Source organism: Struthio camelus, chromosome Z (genome assembly GCF_040807025.1).
Source record: "Struthio camelus isolate bStrCam1 chromosome Z, bStrCam1.hap1, whole genome shotgun sequence".
In the NCBI taxonomy this organism is placed as follows: domain Eukaryota; kingdom Metazoa; phylum Chordata; class Aves; order Struthioniformes; family Struthionidae; genus Struthio; species Struthio camelus.
Genome location: NC_090982.1, coordinates 85,562,447 through 85,575,012, shown reverse-complemented (window position 1 = coordinate 85,575,012; position 12,566 = coordinate 85,562,447). Strand labels below are relative to the sequence as shown.

At 48.1% G+C, this 12,566-nt stretch overlaps 1 protein-coding gene across 11 annotated transcripts in view; it reads right to left on the bottom strand.

Moving 5' to 3' along the window:
• CTIF (cap binding complex dependent translation initiation factor) overlaps positions 1–12,566 on the bottom strand; it is a 212,650-nt gene that overhangs the window by 185,792 nt on the left and 14,292 nt on the right. Inside the window, exon 1 of one of the 11 annotated variants that reach the window (XM_068927869.1) lies at positions 5,651–5,670. The exons of 9 other annotated variants lie outside the window; for them this stretch is intronic. The gene's annotated coding sequence lies outside the window, so the exon portion shown is untranslated. Of the gene's footprint in view, positions 1–2,988; positions 3,142–5,650; positions 5,671–12,566 lie in introns of those variants that run through there. One more of the 11 variants, XM_068927876.1, reaches the window with a different exon arrangement.

The window sequence follows — 12,566 nt, the reverse complement described above, 5'->3', positions numbered from 1 at the left end:
GGCGGACACTTCAGATACACATCCATGAACTAGTTTTGAACTGGTTTTTGCTGTAGCACAGAGCTCAAAACAGAATGCAAGATGTGCCACAAGAAGTAAGCTGGCATTTAGCATTACACCACCCTGTCCCTTGAAACAGCTATTTAAAACTTTCACTGGCAAGTCTATATGACTAGCCCTGATGGCAGGGAAAAATTCAGAGCCTGTACTGCCCTAGACATCTTGTTCCCACGGTAAACACAGAGCCTCAAGGGCTCACAACTGTGGGATGATCCTACTTGCACAGGCTCCTCCGGAGCAGGGGAACAAGTCCAAGGCCATGGGGACGCAGAAGGCTCAGAGCTGCTCTGACTTCACCAGCTGCACCTTCCTCCACCGTGCGTCAAACACCGCAGCAGGGATCAAAAGAGCTTGTGCAAAGCTCTACCGCCCTCTGAGAAAGTTCCCTTCCAAACCTCACTGCATTGGCCGACCTCTAATTACACTAGGGATTAACATCCCTGAAGTTAATTAGAATGAGAACGTGATTTTAATTGCAGCAAAAGGGAGAATCGCTTGCAACTGCAGCGGAAACTTTTGTGACAGGGAGCCTGATGTTCCCATACCTTCAGCCTTAGTGAGACAAGCAGACAGCTCAAACTATTTCGCTTCTCAAAGAAAAAGCACAAGAGGAAACTTGATTAATCAAGGAACATTGTAATGTTATATACACAGGCGATATCTTACATTAAAGGGCCTTTGAGAGCAGCAGGTGGAAGTACAGCATTACCCAACAGTCAGAAAAGGAAGCTAAAAAACAACAAGTAGAAATGGGAGAAGGGTAAATAATGATGGGAACGTCTAGCAAGAAACATTGTAATTTCATCATCTCCAAAACCATTCAAAAGGAGGAAGACAGGCTGCCAGTGTGAAACACAGCCTTGTTCAGCCAGAAGTGACTGTGGTTGAGTATATTCAAAAGACCAGCTCTGAGCACAGCCCAAGTCACTGGGTGAAGCACCATTGCTCATGTTAGGTGGGTCAGATTAGACCATTTGAGGGATCTTTACAATCCATGAGTTGAGTAGCTGAGCTTAACAAGAACCTTGGAAAGGAACTTCTAGAACAAATTATACAATATCAGTGGTCAAAGAAAATAAAACCCGCACCTAGCCCCTGGTTATTGTAGGCGCTTTGATACTTTACAGTAAAAATATTACTAATGCTTACATGAATGGTTTTATTGATTTAGTGCCTGGTCTGTTGGAAGGCACACAAATTGCCATGGCTTACTGCAGGCTTTCCCCTCACCCATTAGACAGTTTTCAGGGCTTCCAAAGCCAGCAAACAAAAAGCAAAGTGTTTTCTGAAGTGACCCTTCCCTCATATTCTTCCACAGCAGTCCAAAGCATCCCATGACAGAGGAGGTTTAAACATTACCCCCGATGCCCTACACATACACAGAGCTCAAGGCACCTTCCGGAGCCCAACTGTTTAATCATCTGAGATAATGACGAGCCCTAGAAGTTCTCCTAAGGTTCCTCCAGCTGAATGGGAAGTTATGTTTCCTTTCTTTTCCCACATATGCTTTCTTTCCCTCCTTGGGAGCGCTGTGAATCTGAAGAATGGCTGCATTTGCTTAGGATTACCTGTCTGCGGAAGCACCACTATCTATGAACAGTCCCTGCGCAGTGGCGTGCATTATACACTGAGCACAGCGCGAGGAAGGACTCTGGATTCCAGCACTTGGGCAGCATCTCTGCAACGTGCACAAGAGGTCCGGCACTTTCCAGGACCACTCCCTGCTACACCGGAAAATAGAGAGGACACCTAGCACTGACCTAAACACCAGTTTTGAATCATCCTCCAAATACAACGAGAATGAGGACGGGTACAGAGCAAGCACCCATGGCCAGCTGTGCTAGCACGACCCAACCTTCTCTGAAGCTGCACAGTCCTTTCCCGTAGCATAGGGCAAGATGCACTTACCTGCTTTGCCTGCAGTCTCTTGAGGAACTGAATCTACTTGTGCAGAAGTAAACAGCTGAACATGTTAAGTTAGCTTAACCCCTTCTCTGCAAGTCAGCACTGGGAAGAGACACAACCTTTCATGGTCATGTTGTAATAGTCACAAGTAAACTAATGTCATAGAGCCAAAGAAATAAAAATTCTATCACTTATTTGCCAGCAACCTGGAGTTGGCTTGGTGTATTTAAAATAGTTTTGGTCAAGCCATTTCAGCCAAAACCCCGGGAAGAAAATGCTGGAAAGAACTACTACTTATTTTAGGGTTTGATATTTTTAACAAAGTATTTCTACTTTTATTTCACAGTGATGTACATAACATTTCCATGTCTCCATCTAATGGCAAAGAATACACAAAAACACCATATTTCAGTTTGGACCAAATAAGACATCTTTAACTTGACATTATTTCCTTTGCTGTTTTAGCCAAGCTAAAAAGAAAACTATTCTGATTGACCCCAGGAAAAAAAAAAAAATCCTCTGTTGGAGCAGTAAAAATGAACCTTTTTGGAGCAGTGCTCCCAAATGGAACAAGTAATTTAAAGTATAGCTGCAATTTTTAAATATAGATTATCAGTTAGAAATTTGCAGGAACCTCAGCAAAGGGTCACAGAAGTTACTTTTTCTTAAAAAAGAAAATAAAAGAAGGGCAAAATGGGTAAAGTGTGACACACCTCCCAAAGAGAGAGCAAAGCATTGCACGCAGCAGCCTTAAGTCCAAGGACAACGTGAGACACAAGATCCACCTCAGTGTCATCCACCTCTTTCCAGCTCTATGCTCCCAGGAACGTATTTGCTTTGGCTTCTTAACAGCTCCTACATGGGCTGTTCTGCCCGACTGGAAAATATTTACTCCACAGAAGCTTTCAGACCTTATCCAGGATAACACCAACGGCCACAGAAACCCCAACAGCGATCAAGCACAGGCTGCTACAGCCCCACCACTCCAAGAGCCAGCAGCTCCCCTCTGCTATCTGCTTTTACCCTTTTATCAATGTCCTCTCCTGCCTCCTCGACCCCTTTCAGACCAAACTGGGCTCAGCTGGATATCCTGCAGGACACGGGGAAAAACAGGCACTGAAGAGAGCGATGCCAAGTTGCTGGCTCTTGACCCCTCCGCTGGGACGTCCCTGCGTTGCTAGCAGCCTCCCGTGATCCCAGCAGGTGGTTTAGCACGGGAGCTTAGTGGTAAGCCCTACCGCAGCAAGGAGGCGGGGAGTTATAATTACCCACGTGTGATTATGCTCTGCAAAATGGGCTCTGCAGAGGCTTTGAGACAGTGCAGAGACAATACCCAACTTCATTAGTTTTCACGAAGAGACTAAGAAGTTCATGAGTGGACAACCCACTCCCAAGATGTAATGTTTTGTTGGGTTTTTTCTTCCCTTGTCTGGGCTTGGTTTTACTTATTTATTTATTTTAAAGTAGCTGTCAAATCCTATTACTGTGCTGTAAATCCCTGTCCTGCTGGAAAAGAATTTGGCACCTTTAAAGGTAACCAACCTGCACCTAAGGGACCTGTCCACCGCCTCGGCGAGGCACTGGAAGAGGGATTTTTGCACTGAAGGATCTTCTGTTTGTGTAACTAGAGGGAGAGCACTCCGCTTTGCCCCTCTCCTCTCCAAATAAACCCTTATGGAAGGGAAAGCAGTCAGGTAGGGGACGCAAGCCAGTCCCAGCACTGAGGTCAGGGCAGCAGAAGGGAGAAGATGACCAAGACGGGTCTTGGAGAAAGGAGAAAAACTGCAACAGGGAACAACCCTGGATCCACGAGGAGGGCAGAGACTGATAATGTGCTATTTCCACCCATACCTCCACAACTAAGGCAGGTGGAGGATGTTGTATGGCCCGGCTGTGTGCAGAACATGCTTTGGGCTCCCTGGCTAACCCAGCAAGGCAGCAGGCAGCAAAGCAGCCAAATCGCAGCAGGAGGGCCAACAGGAGAGGGGAAGGCAATTCACAAGTATTTCGCTGTATCTTGCTACAAATCTTATTTTCTGGCTTAAATAACATGAGCGAATGAACATTATTATTAAAAGAAAGAAAAAAGAGAAATCAAACAGTAGCTCGGAGAAGCCAGGGAAGCCTCCTAAGAGCCAGGGAAACCTGCACCATCTAGGGAGGAGTCAGATTATAATAATTAGGTCAGCTAGTGATAAGCCTTCTCTCAAATGCACACGAGCATATAAAGCGCTACTACATTTCTAGAAAGTGGCAATAGCCCCAACAGGCCAAAAAACCCAAACGCGACATGCCGATCTGTGCCAGCACAGTGCAACACACAAGTGGCAAGAATGAAAACTGTAGCGCAAAGCTTTCTCCAGCAGCAGAGAACGGCAGTCCCTTTTCTCGCATGCTCTGAAGAGCACTAGCTGCAGTGCAGCAAACTGATGGGATATAAGAAAAATTTTTCATTGCAAAAGTGGTTCAGCACCACGACAGATGACCTGAGAGGGTGTGCAGCCTCCATCCTTGCAAACGCATCGTCAAAAATCAACTGGACGAGGCCCTGAGTAGCCCGATCTGACTTTGAAGCTAGGCCTTATCTCTAGCTTAATCAAAAAAAAAAATCAAAATAAACCTTCCAGGCCATTTGCCGCTGGGAAAAGTCAGGAAAACCAGCAGGTGAGACAACAGCAAGGCTGACCTTTAGGAGAGGCAACACATGCCAATGTGAAGCTCAGCCATGACAGCTACAGTCATGGCAAGCTGGTGCTTCTGGTTCAGAAGGCAAGGAGCAAAGAGGATGCTCCCACACACTGAACACTATAAGGGTATGCACATACTTTGACCTGTAAAAAGGAAATCGGAGGCTTTACGTTACCAGACCATTTCTTCCGGGCCGGTTTAACATCACTTCTGTCCATCTCAGCAGCTTCGATGTGACCTAAGTGGCCAACAGAGGCCCCAGCTACAGTCCCAGAGTGGGAATTTTGACACTGGTCACATCCAGATGTTTGACACGGGACCAAGCAAACAGGAAGGGCAGACCAAAGAGGAGGATGTGCTTGCTGGGGCTGGTCCTACCCCCTCCTGTTCTTTCTTCCTCTCTGTTTGTACCAGGCAAGGACGATCATCTGTCTCCAATATAGCAGCCCAGCACCGGGGGCCAAACCTCCAATCCCCAATGACTCTTGAGGAAGTGAACATGTTATTGCAGGAACAGGCTCTAAACGTTTTACAGTTTGGATCCACTAAAAATACTAAAGCTTCGCTTGTGCCACAAGGGCCGGATGCTATTATTATAGGAGCAAAAAATGCTATTCCCCAGGGTTTATATGGGCACAAAATCCAGAATAAACATTCACATGAACCAGTGCAGGACATGAGCCAAGAGCTTGACTTTCTATCGCCTTGTCGAACCATTTATGCTCGCCACACGCATATTGCCATCGCTCTTCCCGATATCATCCTCCGCACAGCTGGGGCCAGGGCAGAGAACAGAAACTAAGTGCAAACAGCAGAAAGTGCCTTATGCCAATGACCCAACAGGCAGAAACAGTATTTGCTGCTTTCCTGTATCACTGCATAACACCGGCATAGCAAAGACTAGAGCTGGCCACTCTTGCAGGGAAGTGAAACTGCAGACGCTGGTCTGTTGAAAACAAGAACGTGGATGAAGATAAAAATAAGTCCAGGTACTCACTGGTTTTAAGGGTCTCAGGGCACTGGAGACACAGACTGAAGGTCCGAGGTACTGTTGTGAAGCCTCTTGCTTCCCTGCAGTGGCTGCAGAACCCCTCCTGGTGCTGAGCCACACAGCTGATGCCCGCGATGCACAGGAGGGACTCCCGGGCTCGGCTGTATCACAGATGACTTTGGTACACAGAGGTAAATCGGCTTGGAAACACAACAGAAAACCAGGCTGTGCAGCTGAAAGCAGACAGGTAGCAATTTGCCTTCTCTCTTAGCTCATTAAATCCAGCCTTGCCATCAGTCACTCTGGAGCGACTGCTCCAAAATAACAGTGGAGATAGGTCAACGTCAGGCAGCAGCTACAGCACAGCCAAAAGCGATTTTGGCCAGCATGCCGCAGCGCTGTCAGCAAGCGGGGAAACAACAGCCGGCAGCATGGACATCCACTGCCCACCCTGAAGGCCGCCGCAGACGTGGCAGCGGTGAAACCAAGAGATTCCTGCATCTCGTGCTGCTTCACCCGGTAAGCCTCGCACCCAGCCCGTAGCACCCAGCTGCACAGGAGCACCGTGTTTTTCCTCCCTGCACGCACACAACACACCCATCCTACGGGCTGAAAAGGAAAAAAGCAGGTGAAGCTCAGACTGAAGGTAAGCTCCACGCTGCAACACCAGCAATCATTTGCCGGATGGCAATGCTTCCCAGGCACTGCTCAGGCCTCGCTGCGTCAGCACTGCACAAGCAGGGACCGAGCATGGAGGTGGCTCCATCTCATTCAAGGGACAGGCAGCAAAGGTGGCACAAGGACACCGTCAAACATCACAGCCTCCTGCATACCAGTCTGATCTCAGCCAGCAAACCCCTCTGCTCCACGCCTGGGATACTTCTCCCTGGATGCTCCGCAAGCAGGGAGGCAGGAACAGGCAGGTCACTGTACCTGACAGCCTGCTTTCAGTGCAGATCCAGACCTTACGTGCACTGAATTGCTCTCTTGCAACATCTCTCTGTCTCCAGTGACTGCAGAGGGGAAGTATACTCCTAACTTCACCACCTCCATTAGCTGGGGTAAATCCAGGTCACCTGGGAAAGGCCCTACAAAAGGGAGCAGCATGTCTGCCTATCCAAACCTCTCTCTTCACTGCCTGGATCCTCCCTACAGCTCCACGGCTCTGGCCATTCAAATAGCTCTTCTAGCAGTCACAGCTGTTAGGGCAGTTTCATGGCTTCCTTGTAAGGCTATCCCTCAATCAAGGTGTGTTGAGATCAGCTTTTCTCAACAGTCAGCTGCCAAATACTCTACTGACCTATCAAGTCCTTCAGTATATTAAGTACTGCACTGATGCATTGCTACAAGTTAAACCCAGCGCTCAGGTTTCAGATAAGAAGAGCATCCTACAGACTTAAACGCGCCGTGTCTGTTTTACCCAACCATTCAGTTCCTGCGGTCACTATGGTCTGCTGGCCAGAAAACTGCAGATGCCAGAGAGCCTCTCCTTCAATATGCCCAAATGTTCTTCCATATTACTAGGACACAAAGAAGGTCTCATGCAGCGTGTTCATCTTTAGCCTGCAGACTCCTCTCTTCAGGCTGCCTCTTATGTCGTTCGGTTCTCTGGCCTCCCTGTGGCACATGGGAAACAACTGGCTATAGTTCCTTATGTATTTTGAATCAAAGTTCACTGCTTTTTTTGCTAAAATAATTGGCTAATCAAACACATTGCTTCTCAGCTGACATTCCTCCTAATGTTTTAATCAATAGATATAGATACTCAGAAGAGACCTAATACGTGCTGGGTTTAGATTAAGCACCAAGAGGATAAGGCTATGGCTTTTCATTCATATTGCCTGACGGCGTGGAAGCCGATAAAAGAAGAGCTGGAAGCAGGATGGATGTGTGTAGTGTGAAGTGGATAAAACAACAGAATTAAGTAAATAAGTGGGAAATTTTAGCCGGAGTTATTAGTCTGTGGAAAGAAAGAGAGAAAGGCTTTACCGGCTGGCATTTCCTATTACACTGAGCATAATACTTGTAGACAACACATAAAAGGTCTGAAACATTAAGGGATGGAGCAGAGGACTCACTAACAAATCTGCCTCTTGACATCCAATTAAGACAAATCTGAGATTCACACCACCACAAATGCCAAACAGTTATGCTTTACAACAACTATAAACTGGCCAACTAATAGCCTCTGACAGGTTCATGATTTGGTTGGACTGCTTAAAAGAAGAAAAAAATCTACTCTGAACAGCAGCAAGCAAAACACAAGTAGGGTTATGAAAATGTTCCCAGTTGATTACCAGCTTCAGACTTCTCAGCGCACCTTACCACCTCCACGGAGATATTTACCTTCACTGCTAAATTTCCATGACACTTCAATTACAAGAGGTTTTTTTCACCATATCAGCCGTCACGTTAACACCAGGCAAGTCTAAAGCACTTCCAATAAAACTTTAATGACTATAGGGTCTCACAGTTTACTCCAGTGGCCAGAACCGGACCAAAAAGACAACACAATGTCTCCAGGCAGCCAAGCTCCAACCTGCTGCCGCTGGCTGGCCAAGGGAAGGGCCGAGAAACTTGAGGAAGCAGAAGGAATGTGATTTGACCTGGATGTTTTAAGCAGTAATAAGTTTCATTTTCTGGGATTTCTTGTAAAAATATATGGAAATTCTCAGTGTTTGTTTTTACCGCACCTTCTCCAGAAATACCTGGTGTTGGCTCTGACCAAACTAGGCAGGTCTGATTCAAAAGAGATCCCTATAAAGATCAGATGTAACTTGAAAATCCTGGCTTTTTTGTTCTTACTGCAAGATCTCGGGCTAGTTAAGGCCCAGTCTCCCAGGAGCTGAATGTGCATACTCCCACCACCAGCAAACAGAAAGTGGGAGGTAGCACCACTGCACAGCACAGAGGCACAGCAGCACCAGCAGTTCAATGCGATGATGCCCCTACGCACTTGGAGGTACCGTATTAGTGCGCTCCAGAATTTGGCCTAGCCCTGCTGAGCAAGCGTGATGTTATCACCAAGCTGTTCAGAGCTAGCACTGATCTCGTGATACGAGACCACTGCCCATCATGTGAAGAGGCCTGGCTTTTCAGTTCCTCTCACTTTCCCTTAGCTTCACTCACTTCTGAGGTCATGTTTTTGCGTAGCACTTCGCACAGTGGGGTCATGATGAAGATCTGTATTAATAACTACAACACTTGGTACCTAATCAGGTGTTAATATACAACAAAAAAGCTCAAGTTTGCTGACCCTCCGAGAAGTATTGCTCACAGCACATTAGCTTCAATAAGGCTGCATGCAGTGAGCATCTGGACTTATTGTCGTTCTAGTAAAGGTTTGGGAAACCCTTCAAATTACCACTCAGACTCCACTCTTAGCACTGTCAAGCCAGATGCCTGCTATCATTTAAAGTGGTAGATGATTTGGTGACTCTCCTACTGAGCAGCAGTTTCTGAAAGTCCTGCAGAGAGCAAGCGATGCTTCCTCCTCAGCATTTAGCCATCAGGTCAACTCTGCCGCAAGAGGCAAGCTAGCAGCAGTCCTCCACGGTTCCGTGGAGTGTCACCATCCATCCATCATCCTTGAGACCTTTCCCATAGGTGCCCAAGGGAGCATGACATCCTTCAGGGGTGCTGACAGAGTGTCTACCGTCACCGTGGCACTCCCTCCCTGGTGACTCCATGCCTTTCTGCTCCATCTCCTTTAGCACAACTAGGCTACCTGTATCCTTTCCAGGAGCTACTTGCTCCTAAGCTGTAGGAAATTCAACCCTTTTCTAAAAGGACAACATGATTCTTCTGGCTGAGGAATGCCAAGCAAAGCACCATGTTACTACGTTCTTCGCACGTGACTGCTCCTGCCTGTAGACTGTCCTCCCCCACCATGCCTTTCCACCCCATGACGCACGGTGACAAGGCAGACAGGCTGCTGCTGAATGAAGCGGTAGTAGTTGGAGGTGCACAACCAAAACCTCAGCAAATCCGGCGAGGGATGACTGTGCAAACAGCAGAAGAGGAAAGGCTGAGTCACTTCCTCCTCCAGAGTCCTAAATACAGAAGGAGATAAGGAAAATAATTCTTCAGGCTTACAAAAAAAGGAACAGATCCCCAGCTAAAAAGGAAAAAAAGGGGAAAAGCAGTGATGGCAGAAAGCGAAGGGAGAAAACGCAGCCTTGTGTGATACAGCAACCTGCAGCTGTAATGAGAAAGGCCATTAAAAGCAGAGGGGCGCACAGCATCGCACCCTAGCTCTTTCGGAAATGGGGTGCTGATAAATCATCTCTACTAGAGGCTCAAACTGGCCAAGCTCTACGACCAGACAAGCTCACATATCCTCACATATCCCAAGAATATTTATGTTAGAGTAAGCTGCTCTCAGCTCTGCATAAGGCACCTAAAGGCTGCAGTGCTGAACCACAGTTATCGCCTTGCATTACTAAACAAGGCATCCTTCTCCGTGCTGTTTTTCATACCAACGGTTGTATATGGTTATCACGTTTCCAGCACCCAGCGCTTTTTGAGCCAAGTTATAAGTACTTAGCTCCCCAGAAAAAGGTTCAGAGAGCAGATTTTTCCAGAATGCTGTTGGCTTTGCTGCTCTTTTCCGGATGGCTTGATGCTCCGGGTGGGCCCAGCCCCAAGCTCCACAGCACAGCGCCTCCCCATCCACAGCCTTCAGCTGCCCTGGCTGGTCACTCCGTAGCGTCGGAAGCGTATTCCTCCTGCCTTGTGCTGGCATCCCTCATTGCTTTCCAACTGAATCTTTTTCACCAAGACTCGGGATCTGCTTCTGCTATTCACAAGGGCTCTCTCTTTCCCAGGGCTTTATGTCTCTATTTTTGACCTTACAGCAGTTCCTTCCCATCCAGCATTTCTTTGCCCTCTGTCCCCTGCTATACCTTAAATTCCCGGGATGCTGCAGTTGCAGCCTGAACCCTCTACAGGGGATGCTTCCATCCTTCAGAAGTATCTCTGCAGCTGCAAACAAGTCCAGGGAAGCTGGACTGCTGCAACTTTGTGCGTCTGTATCAACTTCTGCTCTGCGAAGTGCCAATCACAGCACCTTCCCACTGCCCACCATGCAAGCACAGTGCTCAAATGCCAGGTAAAATACAGAGGGGTAGACAAAGAGATTCCTACTGAAATCAAAGATTTGGGCCGTCTCCAAGCCTATGAATTCTTTGCAGTGGATTTTTTATTCGGTTCAGTGCCCTGCGGTGCTCCTGTAACAAAAAAGGCCATATTCAGCTGTCCTATATTGCACTGAAAGTCCCTGCTCCGAGCTGATGGAGGGAACTGGGCATCTCTAAAGGCTTTGAAGTTCTTCACAGTCTCAGTAAAACAGAGAGCCACCCAGAACTGGCCAAAAGGAAACACATGGCCCCAGGACTTGCGTGGGATCTATAACACCTGGGCTCAGACCAAAGAGTAGTTCATTGCCTAGCACTATTTACAAGGTAGGAAATAAACTATGTCCCAATAACAGAAAAAGGGCCAGGAAGGCCACAGTTCGTGCACTGTAGGAACATCACAGCACGTTATACCCTGCCTGGCAGCATCCCTGCAGCCACTCCTCTTTCCCAGTGTTCAAGATTTGGATCATTTGCTTAAAGGGAGATTTTTGTGAGGCGCATTACTAAATCCATGTCTGAAAACCAACACCCAGCCCAGCCCATTTCACCTCTGTAGTTTTAGGCCGTCCAAGAGAAACGCAAACGTCCACAAGCAGCCACACAACTGAAGCCCAGTCTCGTATAGATTTGTGACCTACATCCCCTACACTCCCCTCTATCCCCCACAATTTCCCCCCACAGACAGGCCTGGACCCTCTCTTCCTTCTCCCAGGACCTTGAGCTCCCTCTGGGATCTCCTAAACACCATCAAGGCAAGAAGCAAAACATATTTTGGTTGGTTCGCAGTGACACAAACTCCAATTCCCCAGCAGGCAGAAGTGTGTTATCCAACCCACTCGCGCCCAGATAGGCAATATTTGAGCTCACAGTTGCTGTTGCCTCTCCTCATAGGCAGGAAGTTATTTGGATTTCCCTCTTTCAGCATTCTTAAAGCCTGCAGGACGTTATCTTTGAGACCTATGCTCTTCTGTCAAATTTGGCTGAAATTGGTCCCTGGATTAAAAAGTTTCTGGAGGAATAACAACCGACAGTCAGGCAGTCTGACTGCAAAAGCCTTATTTCGGTAAGGAAACCAAATTCTTCCGATCTCTGCAGCTGGGAAGGAGCCGATTCCTAGAAGGACTGTGTGTGCTAGGACTCCCCAGAAACCCAGCAAGCGGAGAGGAAGGGAGGGGAACCAGTACCCTGTGGTTTTAATAAAGCCATTTATTATTGGCCCATTGCAGGATTTATGATTCCAATTAAATGGTTAGGCTTGGACAGGGTACTATCCAGCTGTCCGAGACGGTGCATATTTCAACCAACCCCCCTGCTTTCACCATACAGATTTAGACTACCTCCTAAGATCCTCAGACAGCCCAATGCAGAATCAGCATCACGGCCGCAGCCTGCAGCGCTGGGTGAACTGCGGAGGTACCGCTCGGGGTTTTCAAGGCGGTCTGCAAAACAAAGCCATCGCGGAGGGGCTCGGCGAGCCAGCCCCTGCGGCGGGGAGAGGTCTTCCTCACCCACAAGGCCAGCGTGGGAAGAGGTATCTCCACCCCCTCCACGTTAATGAGCTCCATGAGCGCTTGGGCTGCTGTTGGCGGCTCACGGCACGGAGGGGAGGGATGCTGGGGCTGCTGCCAGCGCGCGTGCCAAGGAGAAGGGGGAGGACGCGCCGCAGCCGAGTCCCTCCCTGCGTATCGCCTAGCACGGCAAATAAAACTACACACCCCGCTCCCTGGCTCCGGGACCCCCACTGTTCTCCCTGCCCCCAAAAATCTACTGTCCGATCCCTCGCT